General features: G+C 47.6%; 1 long non-coding RNA gene across 3 annotated transcripts in view; it reads left to right on the top strand.

The window, feature by feature from the left end:
- Nucleotides 1–1,898: 1,898 nt before the first annotated feature.
- The window catches only part of LOC129673111 (uncharacterized), a 48,388-nt gene continuing 39,594 nt past the window's right edge, over nucleotides 1,899–10,692 (top strand). For all 3 annotated transcript variants that reach the window (XR_008719618.1, XR_008719617.1, XR_008719619.1), the window contains exons 1-2: nucleotides 1,899–1,962; nucleotides 2,192–2,286. This is a non-coding gene — a long non-coding RNA (uncharacterized LOC129673111). The remainder of the gene's footprint in view (nucleotides 1,963–2,191; nucleotides 2,287–10,692) is intronic.

Here is a 10,692-nt window from a genome sequence, read left to right as displayed (position 1 = left end):
GGTTTCTAATGTTTGCCATTTTCTTCATGCTGCAGACAGAAAACGCCTTCTGGAGAGATGTGAGCTTCAGTTTTCATAATGCCATCATATGAGTTGTCTCAATTTCCCTTCTCCGTCAGACACTGAAATCTCTCGTATATGGTATAGCCCTAGGCCTCCGTCATTGGTACAGAAAGGATGCGACTCAGAGGGATTATGTGGTTCATTTGGGTTTCACTCCAGTTTTTAGACAGTTCTGTCTGGGCTCTGTAACAAAAATTGTTTTATGTTTGCTCTGTCATATTCTCTGTCACTTGCTCACACTCTCTCATATGAGAAAGACAGAGAGAGAGCCAGCTAACTGTGTTTGTCATGACAACAGTTCCCAACAGCAAGTGTTAGAAACTGCTGCAGGTGTGCCGGGCCAGTGCTAGACAGAGCTTAAAGCATTTGGGCAAACTTTGTGGCAGTTCTGCCTCAGCAAAAATGTATTCCAGTAAGCTAACTACAGCAGCTAATTGTGGGGTTTGGTGTTAGAAGTCTTCCTCAAAGACCGAAGTTCCTCCTCAGCGCTCTGTGTGCAGTCCAAACTCTTAAAACCATCTTGTCATCATGGAGATGCCTCTAATCTTTCCAGCTATTGCCTGTCCACAAGTTCTTAGTCATTGCTCTTAAGGTGCCCACCTAGAGGCTCACAGAGAATAGTTCTCCAAGTATTTTCTTCATGGATGGTTGCATTTCCTGCCAAAAACCTAGAAGTAGGTATGACTGTTATCCTCATTCTTGGGGAAGACTCCAAGGGTAGTTAAACACTGTGCCCCAAATCACAGTCAGACAAAGACCAGATTAGAGCCTGGCCACTGGCCGTTGATGAGATGAATAGCACTTGGACCAAGGAGTCTAAACCTTCAACCTACATTTCTAGATTTTTAATTACATGAAAGGGCCCCATTTCCCCTTTGTTATTGATAAGACCAGAGCCTAACCCCAGGCAGCGAGGTGGGCACCACTCAGACCAGAAAATCCAAACCTTACACTTGGCATTTTCCAAGGAGCACTCTTTTCACCCAAGTGCTTTTATATGTGTGTATGCAATCGGAACTTGATGGCCAATGTCAGTATCTTTCTCAATTCATTGACTTATTTTATGTATGTGTGGTGTACACGTGTACAGCTCTGTTATTCGTATATATGGGTGCATACACACGCTCACGTGCACACACACACACACACACACACACACACACACTAGGCCAGAAGCTAAAGTTGAGGGTCAATTCCTTTTTCTTTGTAATTTTTCAACATTTTTATTTAGTGTGTTGGAGCAAGCAAGCTTGTGCCATATGGTCAGATGTCAACTTGTGGCAGCTGGTTCTCTTCTACCATGTGGGGCCTAGCGATTAAGCTCAGGTCCCAAGGCTTGGTGGCAGGGGCCTTAACCTCCTGAATTTTCTTGCCAGCCCCACTATTTTTAGAGACAGGGTCCCTGACCGAACCTGGACTATACAGATTCAGGTAGGTTGGCTGGCCAGCACGCCCCAGAAATCCTCCTGTCTCCGCCTCTCTGACGCTGGGCATACAGGCACATTGCTTGTCTAGCTTTTCGTGAAGCTTTGCAGACTGAGCTCTGGTTCTCATGTTTGCAGCGCAAGAAACCATTTTACCGACTCAATCGTTTTCCCATCCCCTCAGCGACCTGTTACATGTCTAGTCTAGTTACTAGCCTTATCTAGGGCCACAAGAAACTCTCCCTCTAAAACACTTAGAACTGTTGCATAGGTAACTCTTAGTGGTTCTCTACTTGTGGGTCACGACCCCTATGGCAACCCTCTCTCTCTCCACAAATATTTACATTATGATTCATAACAAAATTAGTTATGACATAGCAACGGAAATAATCTTACGGTTGGGGAAATCACCACAACATGAACTGCCTTAAAGGGTAGCAGCACTAGGAAGGTTGAGAACCCCTGGAACCTCAAGGTTAGGTCTCCCCGAGGAAGGGGAGTGCCCGTCACCCAGGCTCCCACTGAGGCCGGAGTCCCCGGCGTTTGGCGGCAGCGTGCCCGGGAGGTCGCGGCTGCACCGCTGAGCGGGCTCGGGCGCGCGCACGGCCCCGCCAGTCCACGGCGCCCGCCCGTGGGCCGCCGCGTTGGCTCGGGGACGCGCTCGGGCCAGGCCCGCCTCTCTTATTTTCGCTTTCGCTTTGCAGCTTTCCCTCTGAAAAGAAACAAAGCGGCGGCGGCAGATGCGTCCGAAGGGAGGGGAGCGGAGCTCGGCGGCCCGGACCCCCGGACCCCAGGCGAGGTAAGCGCAGCCCCGGCCGCTCGCGGGCTCCTCCTTGCGGAGCGGGCACCAAGCTCCGCGTCCACGCGGGTCACAGGGACGCGGGGCGGCGAGGACCCTTAGCGAGGCTCAGAACCACCAGGCCAGGCTGGAGGATATGGGAAGCTTCCGGCCAGTGTGCCGGGGATATAGCAGCTCAGGGGTCCCGGGTGATTTGGCCACCTGTACCTACGTTTTCTATTTGCAATACTCACACTCATCCACACTCTCTCTCTCTTTCATACACATCCTCTCCCTCCCTCTTCTTTCTCTTCTTCTCTTCTTCCCTTCTCTCTGTTTCTGTAAAAAACCCTGTGGTGTTTGGCTATCTAAGCTAAAACACACACACACACACACACACACACACACACACACACCCCATTCCTGTAAAATCCCATGTGGGAGGATGCATCTGAATACAGAACCCATAGTTCCACTTGGCGCTCACAGGGGCTCATAACCTCTGCCCTTACCTGTTAGCCTCAGCCACTTAGTTGCCAAAATGTGTCCACCTGTCCTGCCTTCTGAGCTTTACTAGACCGGCAAACTCAGCTCACCTTTCGTGATCACAGGCGTTAAAAGGAGGCCAGAACCAAGCCCTCTTCCAGTGTCCTTCCAGTGACACACCTATGTAGTCTGAAGGGGCCACAAGCCCCCATGCCAGCAAAGATGGCCAGGGACGGGTGCACTCAGAGATGGAAGAGAGCCCTCCCCAGACCACAAATGGGGCTGCCTTGTCTTGCCTTTAGGTGAGGTATACACACTTAGGTGTGAAAACTGGACTCCATCCCAAGCTCTGGAGACAGCCCCTGCCCTCAGGGCCATCCACCGTCTCCCACAAGAAAATCTATACAGATCTGCTTCAATAGAGAATGCCTCAAGCACTCTAGGCCGAGGCAGAAGGATCTGAGTTCCAGGCCAGCCTGGTCTACATAGCAAGTTCCAGGTCTCAGCCAGAGCTACATCGTGAGACTCTTGTACAATAGAGGTGAAACAGATGGCACAAGTGCCAAGAGCTGAAGTGACCAAGTCTTCAGATACTTGCTTGCATTTGAGTGACAGCTTTTTGCCTGGCCTGTGTGCGCTTAGCAAGAAACCCCTTGTACTCAGCTTTTGTCTCCACAGAAGTTAACTCCGGCTCATCTCAGAGATCTGATGCTATGTCCACAGCTGAACCAAAACTTGATCTGAGCTTTAAAAAGTGGGGTGTCTGAATTTGAGAAAGATGACCAGATGTCCTAGCTTTAAAAAACTCTGGACCTTCCCTGTGCTGCATTCTAGGATGGTGAGGGTGGCTGTTGCTTTTAGGACGTTCTGTTTAATAAGCCAGAAAAATTAGGTTTTTGTCTCTTGTTTTGTGGCTTGCTTTCACAAGCTATTCCTTTTTCTCCACACTCCTTTCCCTCTGAGCCAAACTGTAGCAGCAACCATGGAAAATAAATAAAATTCCCAATATTGCTTTCTAATAAAAATCAACAGAGTATATCAAACACAGTGGCTGCAGCGTCTGGATTTGGGCGGCTGGAAGGCAAAGAGGCTTGTCCTTTAGACGCTTTTGGTTTTGCTTTTGATTCTGGCTAGAACTTTGTCAAATGCTCATTCTATATTTGCCAAGGTGATCATGTGATCACCTCTTCCTGCCAACCTATAATAACAGTAGATCGGGCAGCGGTTCCTGTTTTCTGAGTGTTCAGACACGGCTCATTTAGGGTAGAGATCTGCTCCTTGGAAGTTACTGGACCGCTCTTGTAAAAACCTTCTGGGCCCCAAAATAGGGGAAGGAGGTTTTGAACTCATATAAGTCAATGTCTGTGTCCAAAGGGGATTTATTGGCATGGCTCACCGCTTGTGACCCAGGTACTCCCAACAACGGCTGTCTCCTGAACGGAAGGCCAAGAATCCAGTAGCTGTTCCATCCGAAAGACTGATGTCTCCGCTGCCCCAATCTAGTTCTGAAATCCCACAGGATTCCTAGAGGGCGGCCAGTCTTCAGTCTGTGTGAGAGTGCCGAGGGGGTGGCTTCCAACGCCAGCGAAGGAATGCTCCAGAACTGTCCAACTGTCCAGGGAGAGTGAGGGAAAGCAGGCAAAAAAAAAAAAAAAAAAAAAAAAGGCTTCCTTTTCTGTGCTCTTTTGTATGGGCTTCCATCAGAAGATGTGGCCCAGACTTAGGGTGGGTCTTCCCCCTTCAAGGAACACAATCAAGAAAATCCTTACAGGTACATCCAGCTGCTTGGGGTTTAGTTGATCCCAGGCATAGTCAAGTTAACAACCAGGATTGGCTGGAGCAGTGTGCTTTTACTTGATGAGCCATGGATCATATACGTGACAATCTTATAAGTTTGAAAGTGTCTGTTGTAGTTTTCATGTCTTTCTTCTCTGTTTAGGCCCTTTGATTTATTTTTAAGTTGATTTTGTTTGTGTATGGGGGGGTTGCATGTGCACAGACTTGGCACACATATATTAAGTTGTTCAACAGTTGATTCTCTCTTGCTGTTATGCGGGTCCTTGGGGTTGAACTCATGTCATCCACCTGACGTCAGGTGCCTCGCCTGATGAACCTTCTCTCTGCTCTGCTAAACCTCTTTTATATATTTACTGGGTTTTATTGTTTTGTTTTGTTTTGTTTTAATTTCCTGAAACAGGGTCTCACTATGAAGCTCTGGCTACTCTAGAACTCCCTCTGTAGACCAGGCTGGCCTCAAAATTCACAGAGATCTGCCTGCCTCTGCCTCCCACGTGCTGGGATTAAAGATTGTGCACACAGCACCTGGCCCGTAAGTCTCTTTGAAAACAAATTTTCTCTTGGTTACTCTTCGTCAGTCTTCCTAAAACTTTGTCCTCCATAGACTGATTCAGCTTTTATACTCAATATTCATTTCTCTGTATTTTGTTGGTCACATGTATTTTGTAATAGATTTAAACAGTATACGTGTTTGTAAGAGATAGGAAAGGGTCCCTAAAAATGAGCCAACACTATAGTCTTGTTTGCCTACAGAGAGTGGTTCACAGGCGGCAGGCATGAACTTTCCTGTCTCACAAACACATTTCTACAACTTTCCAGCCTTCCAAGTTATGTAAGTTTTGGGCCTCTGTATTGCACACACATGTACACATCTCTGTTTAAATGGAATGCCCCAATTTATCCAGTTTCTAACCGTGATAATTACGCAGAAAGCACCTTGGTCTTTGAGTAGTGGGACCTAATTCGTCTATTTATTTTGTTCAGTGTAGACATGGTCTTAGTGCTTTTTTGTTGGCCATAAATTTATCGTGAGTTATTTCCCTCCCATCCCCAGTTTTGTTTATTTTTTTTCAATCTTTTAAGGTTTATTTACTTATTTTTATATATGTGAGTGCTCTATCTGCATGTACACCTGCATGCCAGAAGAGGTCGTCAGATCACATTGATGATTGTGAACCACCGTGTGGTTGCTGGGAATTGAACTTAGGACCTCTGGACGAGTAGACAGTGCCCTCAACCACTGAGCCATCTCTCTAGCCCCCAGTTTTGTTTTTGAGACTAGGTCTCATGTAGCCTGGCCTCAAACTGTCTGTATAGCCAAGGATGCACTTGAATTCAAGATCCTCTGCCTCTTAAGAGCTAGGATTCAGGCATATATCTGCCTTCATCCTGTTGTTTGTTTGTTTTGTTTTTCTTTTACAAAACGATTTATTTTTTACTGATGTATGTATTTGTAGCTCTGTGTATGCTCAAGGGCCCATGAGTGCCTTTGGAGGCCAGATTGCTAGAATTACAGGTGGTTGTGAGCCAGCTTATGTGGGTGCTGGGAACAGAACTTTTGTCATCTTTGAGAGTAACAAGTGACCTTAGGCTGAGGCTTCTCTCCAGCCCCTCATGGTTTTGTTTTTCTTTAAAGAAATAGGGCCTTACTCAGCCTGTCCTCTCATCCCTTCTGCCTTAGCCCGTGGTCTCCAGTAGCTAGGACAACAGGCCTGTTCCACCTTGCCTGGCTTTCCTGACCAGAAATTGGAAAGTTCCACGTTTTACAAGGGCCGTCATTCAGTTCTTTTAAATATATATATTTCGTTTCTAGTGGTCATGTATGTGTGCCTGGGTGTATATATATATCACATGCAGGCAGGAGCCTCATAGAGGTCAGAGGAGGATCCCCTCAAACTGAGCCACCATGTGGGTGCTGGGACTTACACCTGTGTCTTCTGAAAAAACACAGCACTCGGGCTGGAGAGATGCCCTTCCTAAAGGACCTGAGTTCGATTCCCAGCACCCACAAGGCAGCTCACAACTGTCTGTAACTTCAGTTGCAAGGGATCCGATGCCCTCACACCAATGCACATATATACATAAATAAATAAATACATAAATAAATTAACACAGCCCTCCTAACGATTGAGCCATCTCTCCAGTCCTCACCATTCGGTTCTTAAAACGTATTTTCCTGTCAATGGCAAAAATTAAGGACCTATTACTTCCTTTTAAAGGTGAAACCTTTTAGCCATCTTTTAATTTTTTTTAATCTATTTTCATTTTATGTGCATTGGTGTTTTGCCTACATGTATGTGTCACAGACAGTTGTGAGCTGCCATGTGGGTGCTGGGGATTGAACTCGGGTCCTTTGGAAGAGCAGCCGGTGCTCTTAACCACTGAGCCATCTCTCTAGCCGTGTGTGTGTGTGTGTGTGTGTGTGTGTGTGTGTGTGTGTGTGTGTGTAAGTGCACATGTGTGTGGAGATCAAAGTATAACATGGGGAAGCCATTTTCTTTCCTTCCACCACGTAGGTGCCAGGAATTGGACTCGTCAGGCTTGGTGACAGGTACTTTTACAGAAGTGAACTGTCTCACAGGCCCCCTCTTTCCTAACTTTCTCCAACATTCCTACAGGCAGTTGTCTGCCCAGAATAACCATCTGGGAGCTTCCTGTGTTAGTAAATTTTTTGCTTTGTTTTAAAATCCACATTTTAAAAAAAGATTTACTTATTATGTGTATAGCATTCTGCCTGCATGTATGCCTGCACACCAGAAGAGGGCACCAGATCTCATTATAGATTGTTGTGAGCCATGTGGTTGCTGGAAATTGAATTCAGGACCTCTGGAAGAAGAGCCAGTGCTCTTAACCTGTGAATCATCTAGTTTTTCTGTGTAGTCTTGACTCTCCTGAACTTACTTTGTAGACCAGGCTGGCCTTGAATTTACAGAGATCTGTCTGCCTCTGCCTCCCTGAGCACTGGGATTAAAGGCATGTGCTACCACACCCACCTTAAAATCCACATTTTTTTTCTACTTTAGAGATCTTAACCGTTGCACTCTGCGATTGTATACTAAAGCAGAATGGGAAGGTCCAAATGTGTTTAAGAGTTTTTTTTGGCTCTCTAGAAATGCACAGTGAAGTTCCTCTGCAGAATAATGCTCCCCAGAGGCTTATATTTCTCCAAAGTCTGCCTTGGAATCCCTGCTGTTCTGGTCCTCAACTGACCTTTCCTGGCACAAAGACAGTTCTGGAATGTTTCGAATGCTGAGGTCACTTCCTCGTGTTTTGCAGAGTTTACTTTAGCTCAGTTAAAGCAAACGTTCTATCAGTTTATGTAAACTTCCTAGTAAGAAGGTTTCTATAATAACCCTGCCCTAGAATCTGAGACTGGCTAGGGGAATGTGAAATTTGAAATTGAGCTGGTAAGGCCTAGTGATATAGCTCGGTTGGCGGTGTTTACCCAGTGGGCACTGAGCCCTGCTGTTGAGGGAGAGGTACTGGAGAGATGATGGCTCGGCCTGTAAGAGCACCTGCTGTGCAGCTGTGAGGATTGGGGTTTGGATCCCAGCATCCACGAAACCCACGAGGTGTTCCATGCATGCTCGTAAACTTGGCTTTGGGGGGACTGGAACCACTGGTGCTTTGCTGCCTTGTAGCTTAACTGAGAAAAAAAAAAAAAAAAAATACCAGCCCTGGGTTCAGGCAGATCCCCTGACTCAAAGGAATAGACAGAAAGTGATGAAGGTCGATCCCTAACACCTTCTTCTGGCCTCTGCACGCACCCAGTCGGGTGTGCATTCACACAAAGAGATAGACAAATCTATTAAAAAAAAAAAAAGGATATGATGGCAAACCCCTATAGTCCCAGCTCGGGAGGTAGAAGCAGGAAGAGCAGAGATTCAAGGTCATCCTTGGCTACATAATGAGTTTGAGGCCAGCCTGAGATACATGACACCTTGTTTCAAAAACAGATGGGCCGGAAATATGGCTCAGGAGTTTAGAGCAACGGCTACAGCCAGGCGGTGACAGCACACGCTATTAATCCCAGCACCTGGGAGGCAGAGGCAAGCAGATCTCTGAGTTTGAGGCCAGCCTGGTCTACAGAGTGAGTTACAGGACAGCCAGGGCTACACAGAGAAACCCTGTCTCAAAACAAACAAACAAACCAAAAGAGCAATAGCTGCTCTTCCTCAGGCCCCAGGGTCAATTCCAAGTACCCACGTGGAAGGTAACAGCAGCTGGCAGTGGCTCCAGTTCCAGCAGCTCAGTGCCCTCCTATGGCACTGTTTACATGTGGTATACAGACATACATGTAGGCACAACACCCATACACACAAAAATTTTTAAAAACAGTAAGACAAACCTGGGGTTTGAGGAATGACTCAGTGGTTAAGAGCACTGGGTGCTCTTCAGAGGACCCGGGTTCAATTCCCAGCACCCATATGGTGGCTCACAGCTGCCTGTAGCTCCAGTTTCAGGGCCTCCAGTGTTGTTGTTCTTTTGGTTTTCTCCTTCTGTCCCACCTGCATCAGGTGTACACATTCATGTAAACAAAACACTTCCATACATTAACACACACACACACACACACCCTTCAGGGAAGCAGCCAGTCTGCTCAGGGTACTAGTTAGGCTTTTCACTGGAACTAAGACCGCGCTCTAACACAGGGTCTTCTAAGAGTTTGGCGAGGAAATGTGGTTACGCTCTCCCCTTCCCAAGCATCACTCCCTTGGCTGTGTGACGGAACATACGCACAGCCTCGGGATTCCGGTTTCACATCTTTGGACAGACCGCCTTTCAGCTCGCCACCATTTGGAAACACACATCCGGGCACATTACTCCTCTGCCAGGACCCTGAGCGGTGCTGTGGTTCCCGGAGGATGAGGCTGTTTGTCAGCGAGTGCCCTGAAAGGCTGGCCACGCCCCTGCTTGTCCTCACCCTGCCGCCACACGGCTTCCTGTCTGTGACCCAGCCCCTGTTTCATACTGCTGGGAGGGGGGGGTGCAGGGGTGCCTCTACCCCCCCCCAGAACGCCCCCCCCCCCCCCCCGCAGCTTTCCATTCATTTAGATGATTATTGGGATAATAACAAATATTTCTTGTGTTAATGCTCTATGAGGCAGGAAGCCCAATTCCTTGATTAATCAAATGTTCTCATACTTAACTAATGATTCCATAGGGGCCAGGACCATGTCTAATCCTTGCCCGGGACTGTGCTTGGCACGCAGTTGTGAGCAAGAAGTGACATAGGCCATGAGCTCTTGGAGACAAAGGAACACAGAAGTGGATGTTTGTTTGTTCTCATTTTCCACCTCCTGTATTTGCTTCTGTCCAGCGTGTGTGTGTGTGTGTGTGTGTGTGTTACGGTGAGTGTGAAGGTCAGAGGTCAAGCTCAGGCAATGGTCATCACCTTCCGCTTTGCTGGAGGCAGGGTCTGTGTTTTTCGACTGTGTGCCTCGCACTTCCAGTTACGTGGCCTGTGAGGGTTTGGTGATTCCGCTTCCCTATAGGAGCGTGTTTGTATTATAGGTGCCTGCACCATTGCATGTGGCTTTGCATGAGTTCTGGGGGTTCCAGCTCAGGTCTCGCCGCTTGCTTGTGTGCTGTTACCTACCCACGGAGCCATTCTGCAGCTCCTGCTCAGCACTGGTCATCTTTCCCATGTCTCCTCCAGTAGCGGAGTGGGAGTCCTGAGAGGAGGAATTTGTCTCGCTGGTACTCGGCTCCCTCCCCAAACACCATGGCAGTGCTGTATCCTAGAAGATTTCACAGTGACCTCCACGATGCTCGGACATCTCCACCGTTTCATTTTTCACCAACCTCTTTGAGATCAGGTGATACCCAATCCTTCGTTTTAATCACCCAGCCCAAATCTGCCTTTCAAAAAGTATTCACCTGTTGCTGTGAGGACTAGGTAAATGAATGTAAGCCAACAAAGCAACTACAGCCTGTGTGAGAGTTAGCTGCTGCTGTTAAGAAATGTTTGGGGAAGGGGGGTGTTAATCCCAGCTCTTGGGAGGCAGAGGCAGGTGGATCTCTGTGAGTTAGGAGGCCAGCCTGCTCTGTATTAGCCAGGGCTATTTAGAGACATTCCATCTTGGGGGAAAAGAAAGAAGGAAGGAAGGAAGGAAGGAAGGAAGGAAGGAAGGAAGGAAGGAA

The sequence above is a fragment of the Psammomys obesus genome, unplaced genomic scaffold (assembly GCF_907164565.1).
Source record: "Psammomys obesus unplaced genomic scaffold, mPsaObe1.curated_primary_1811, whole genome shotgun sequence".
Lineage (NCBI taxonomy): Eukaryota > Metazoa > Chordata > Mammalia > Rodentia > Muridae > Psammomys > Psammomys obesus.
The sequence above is the reverse complement of the archived record's forward strand: the minus strand, read 5'-3'. Positions and strand labels throughout refer to the sequence as shown.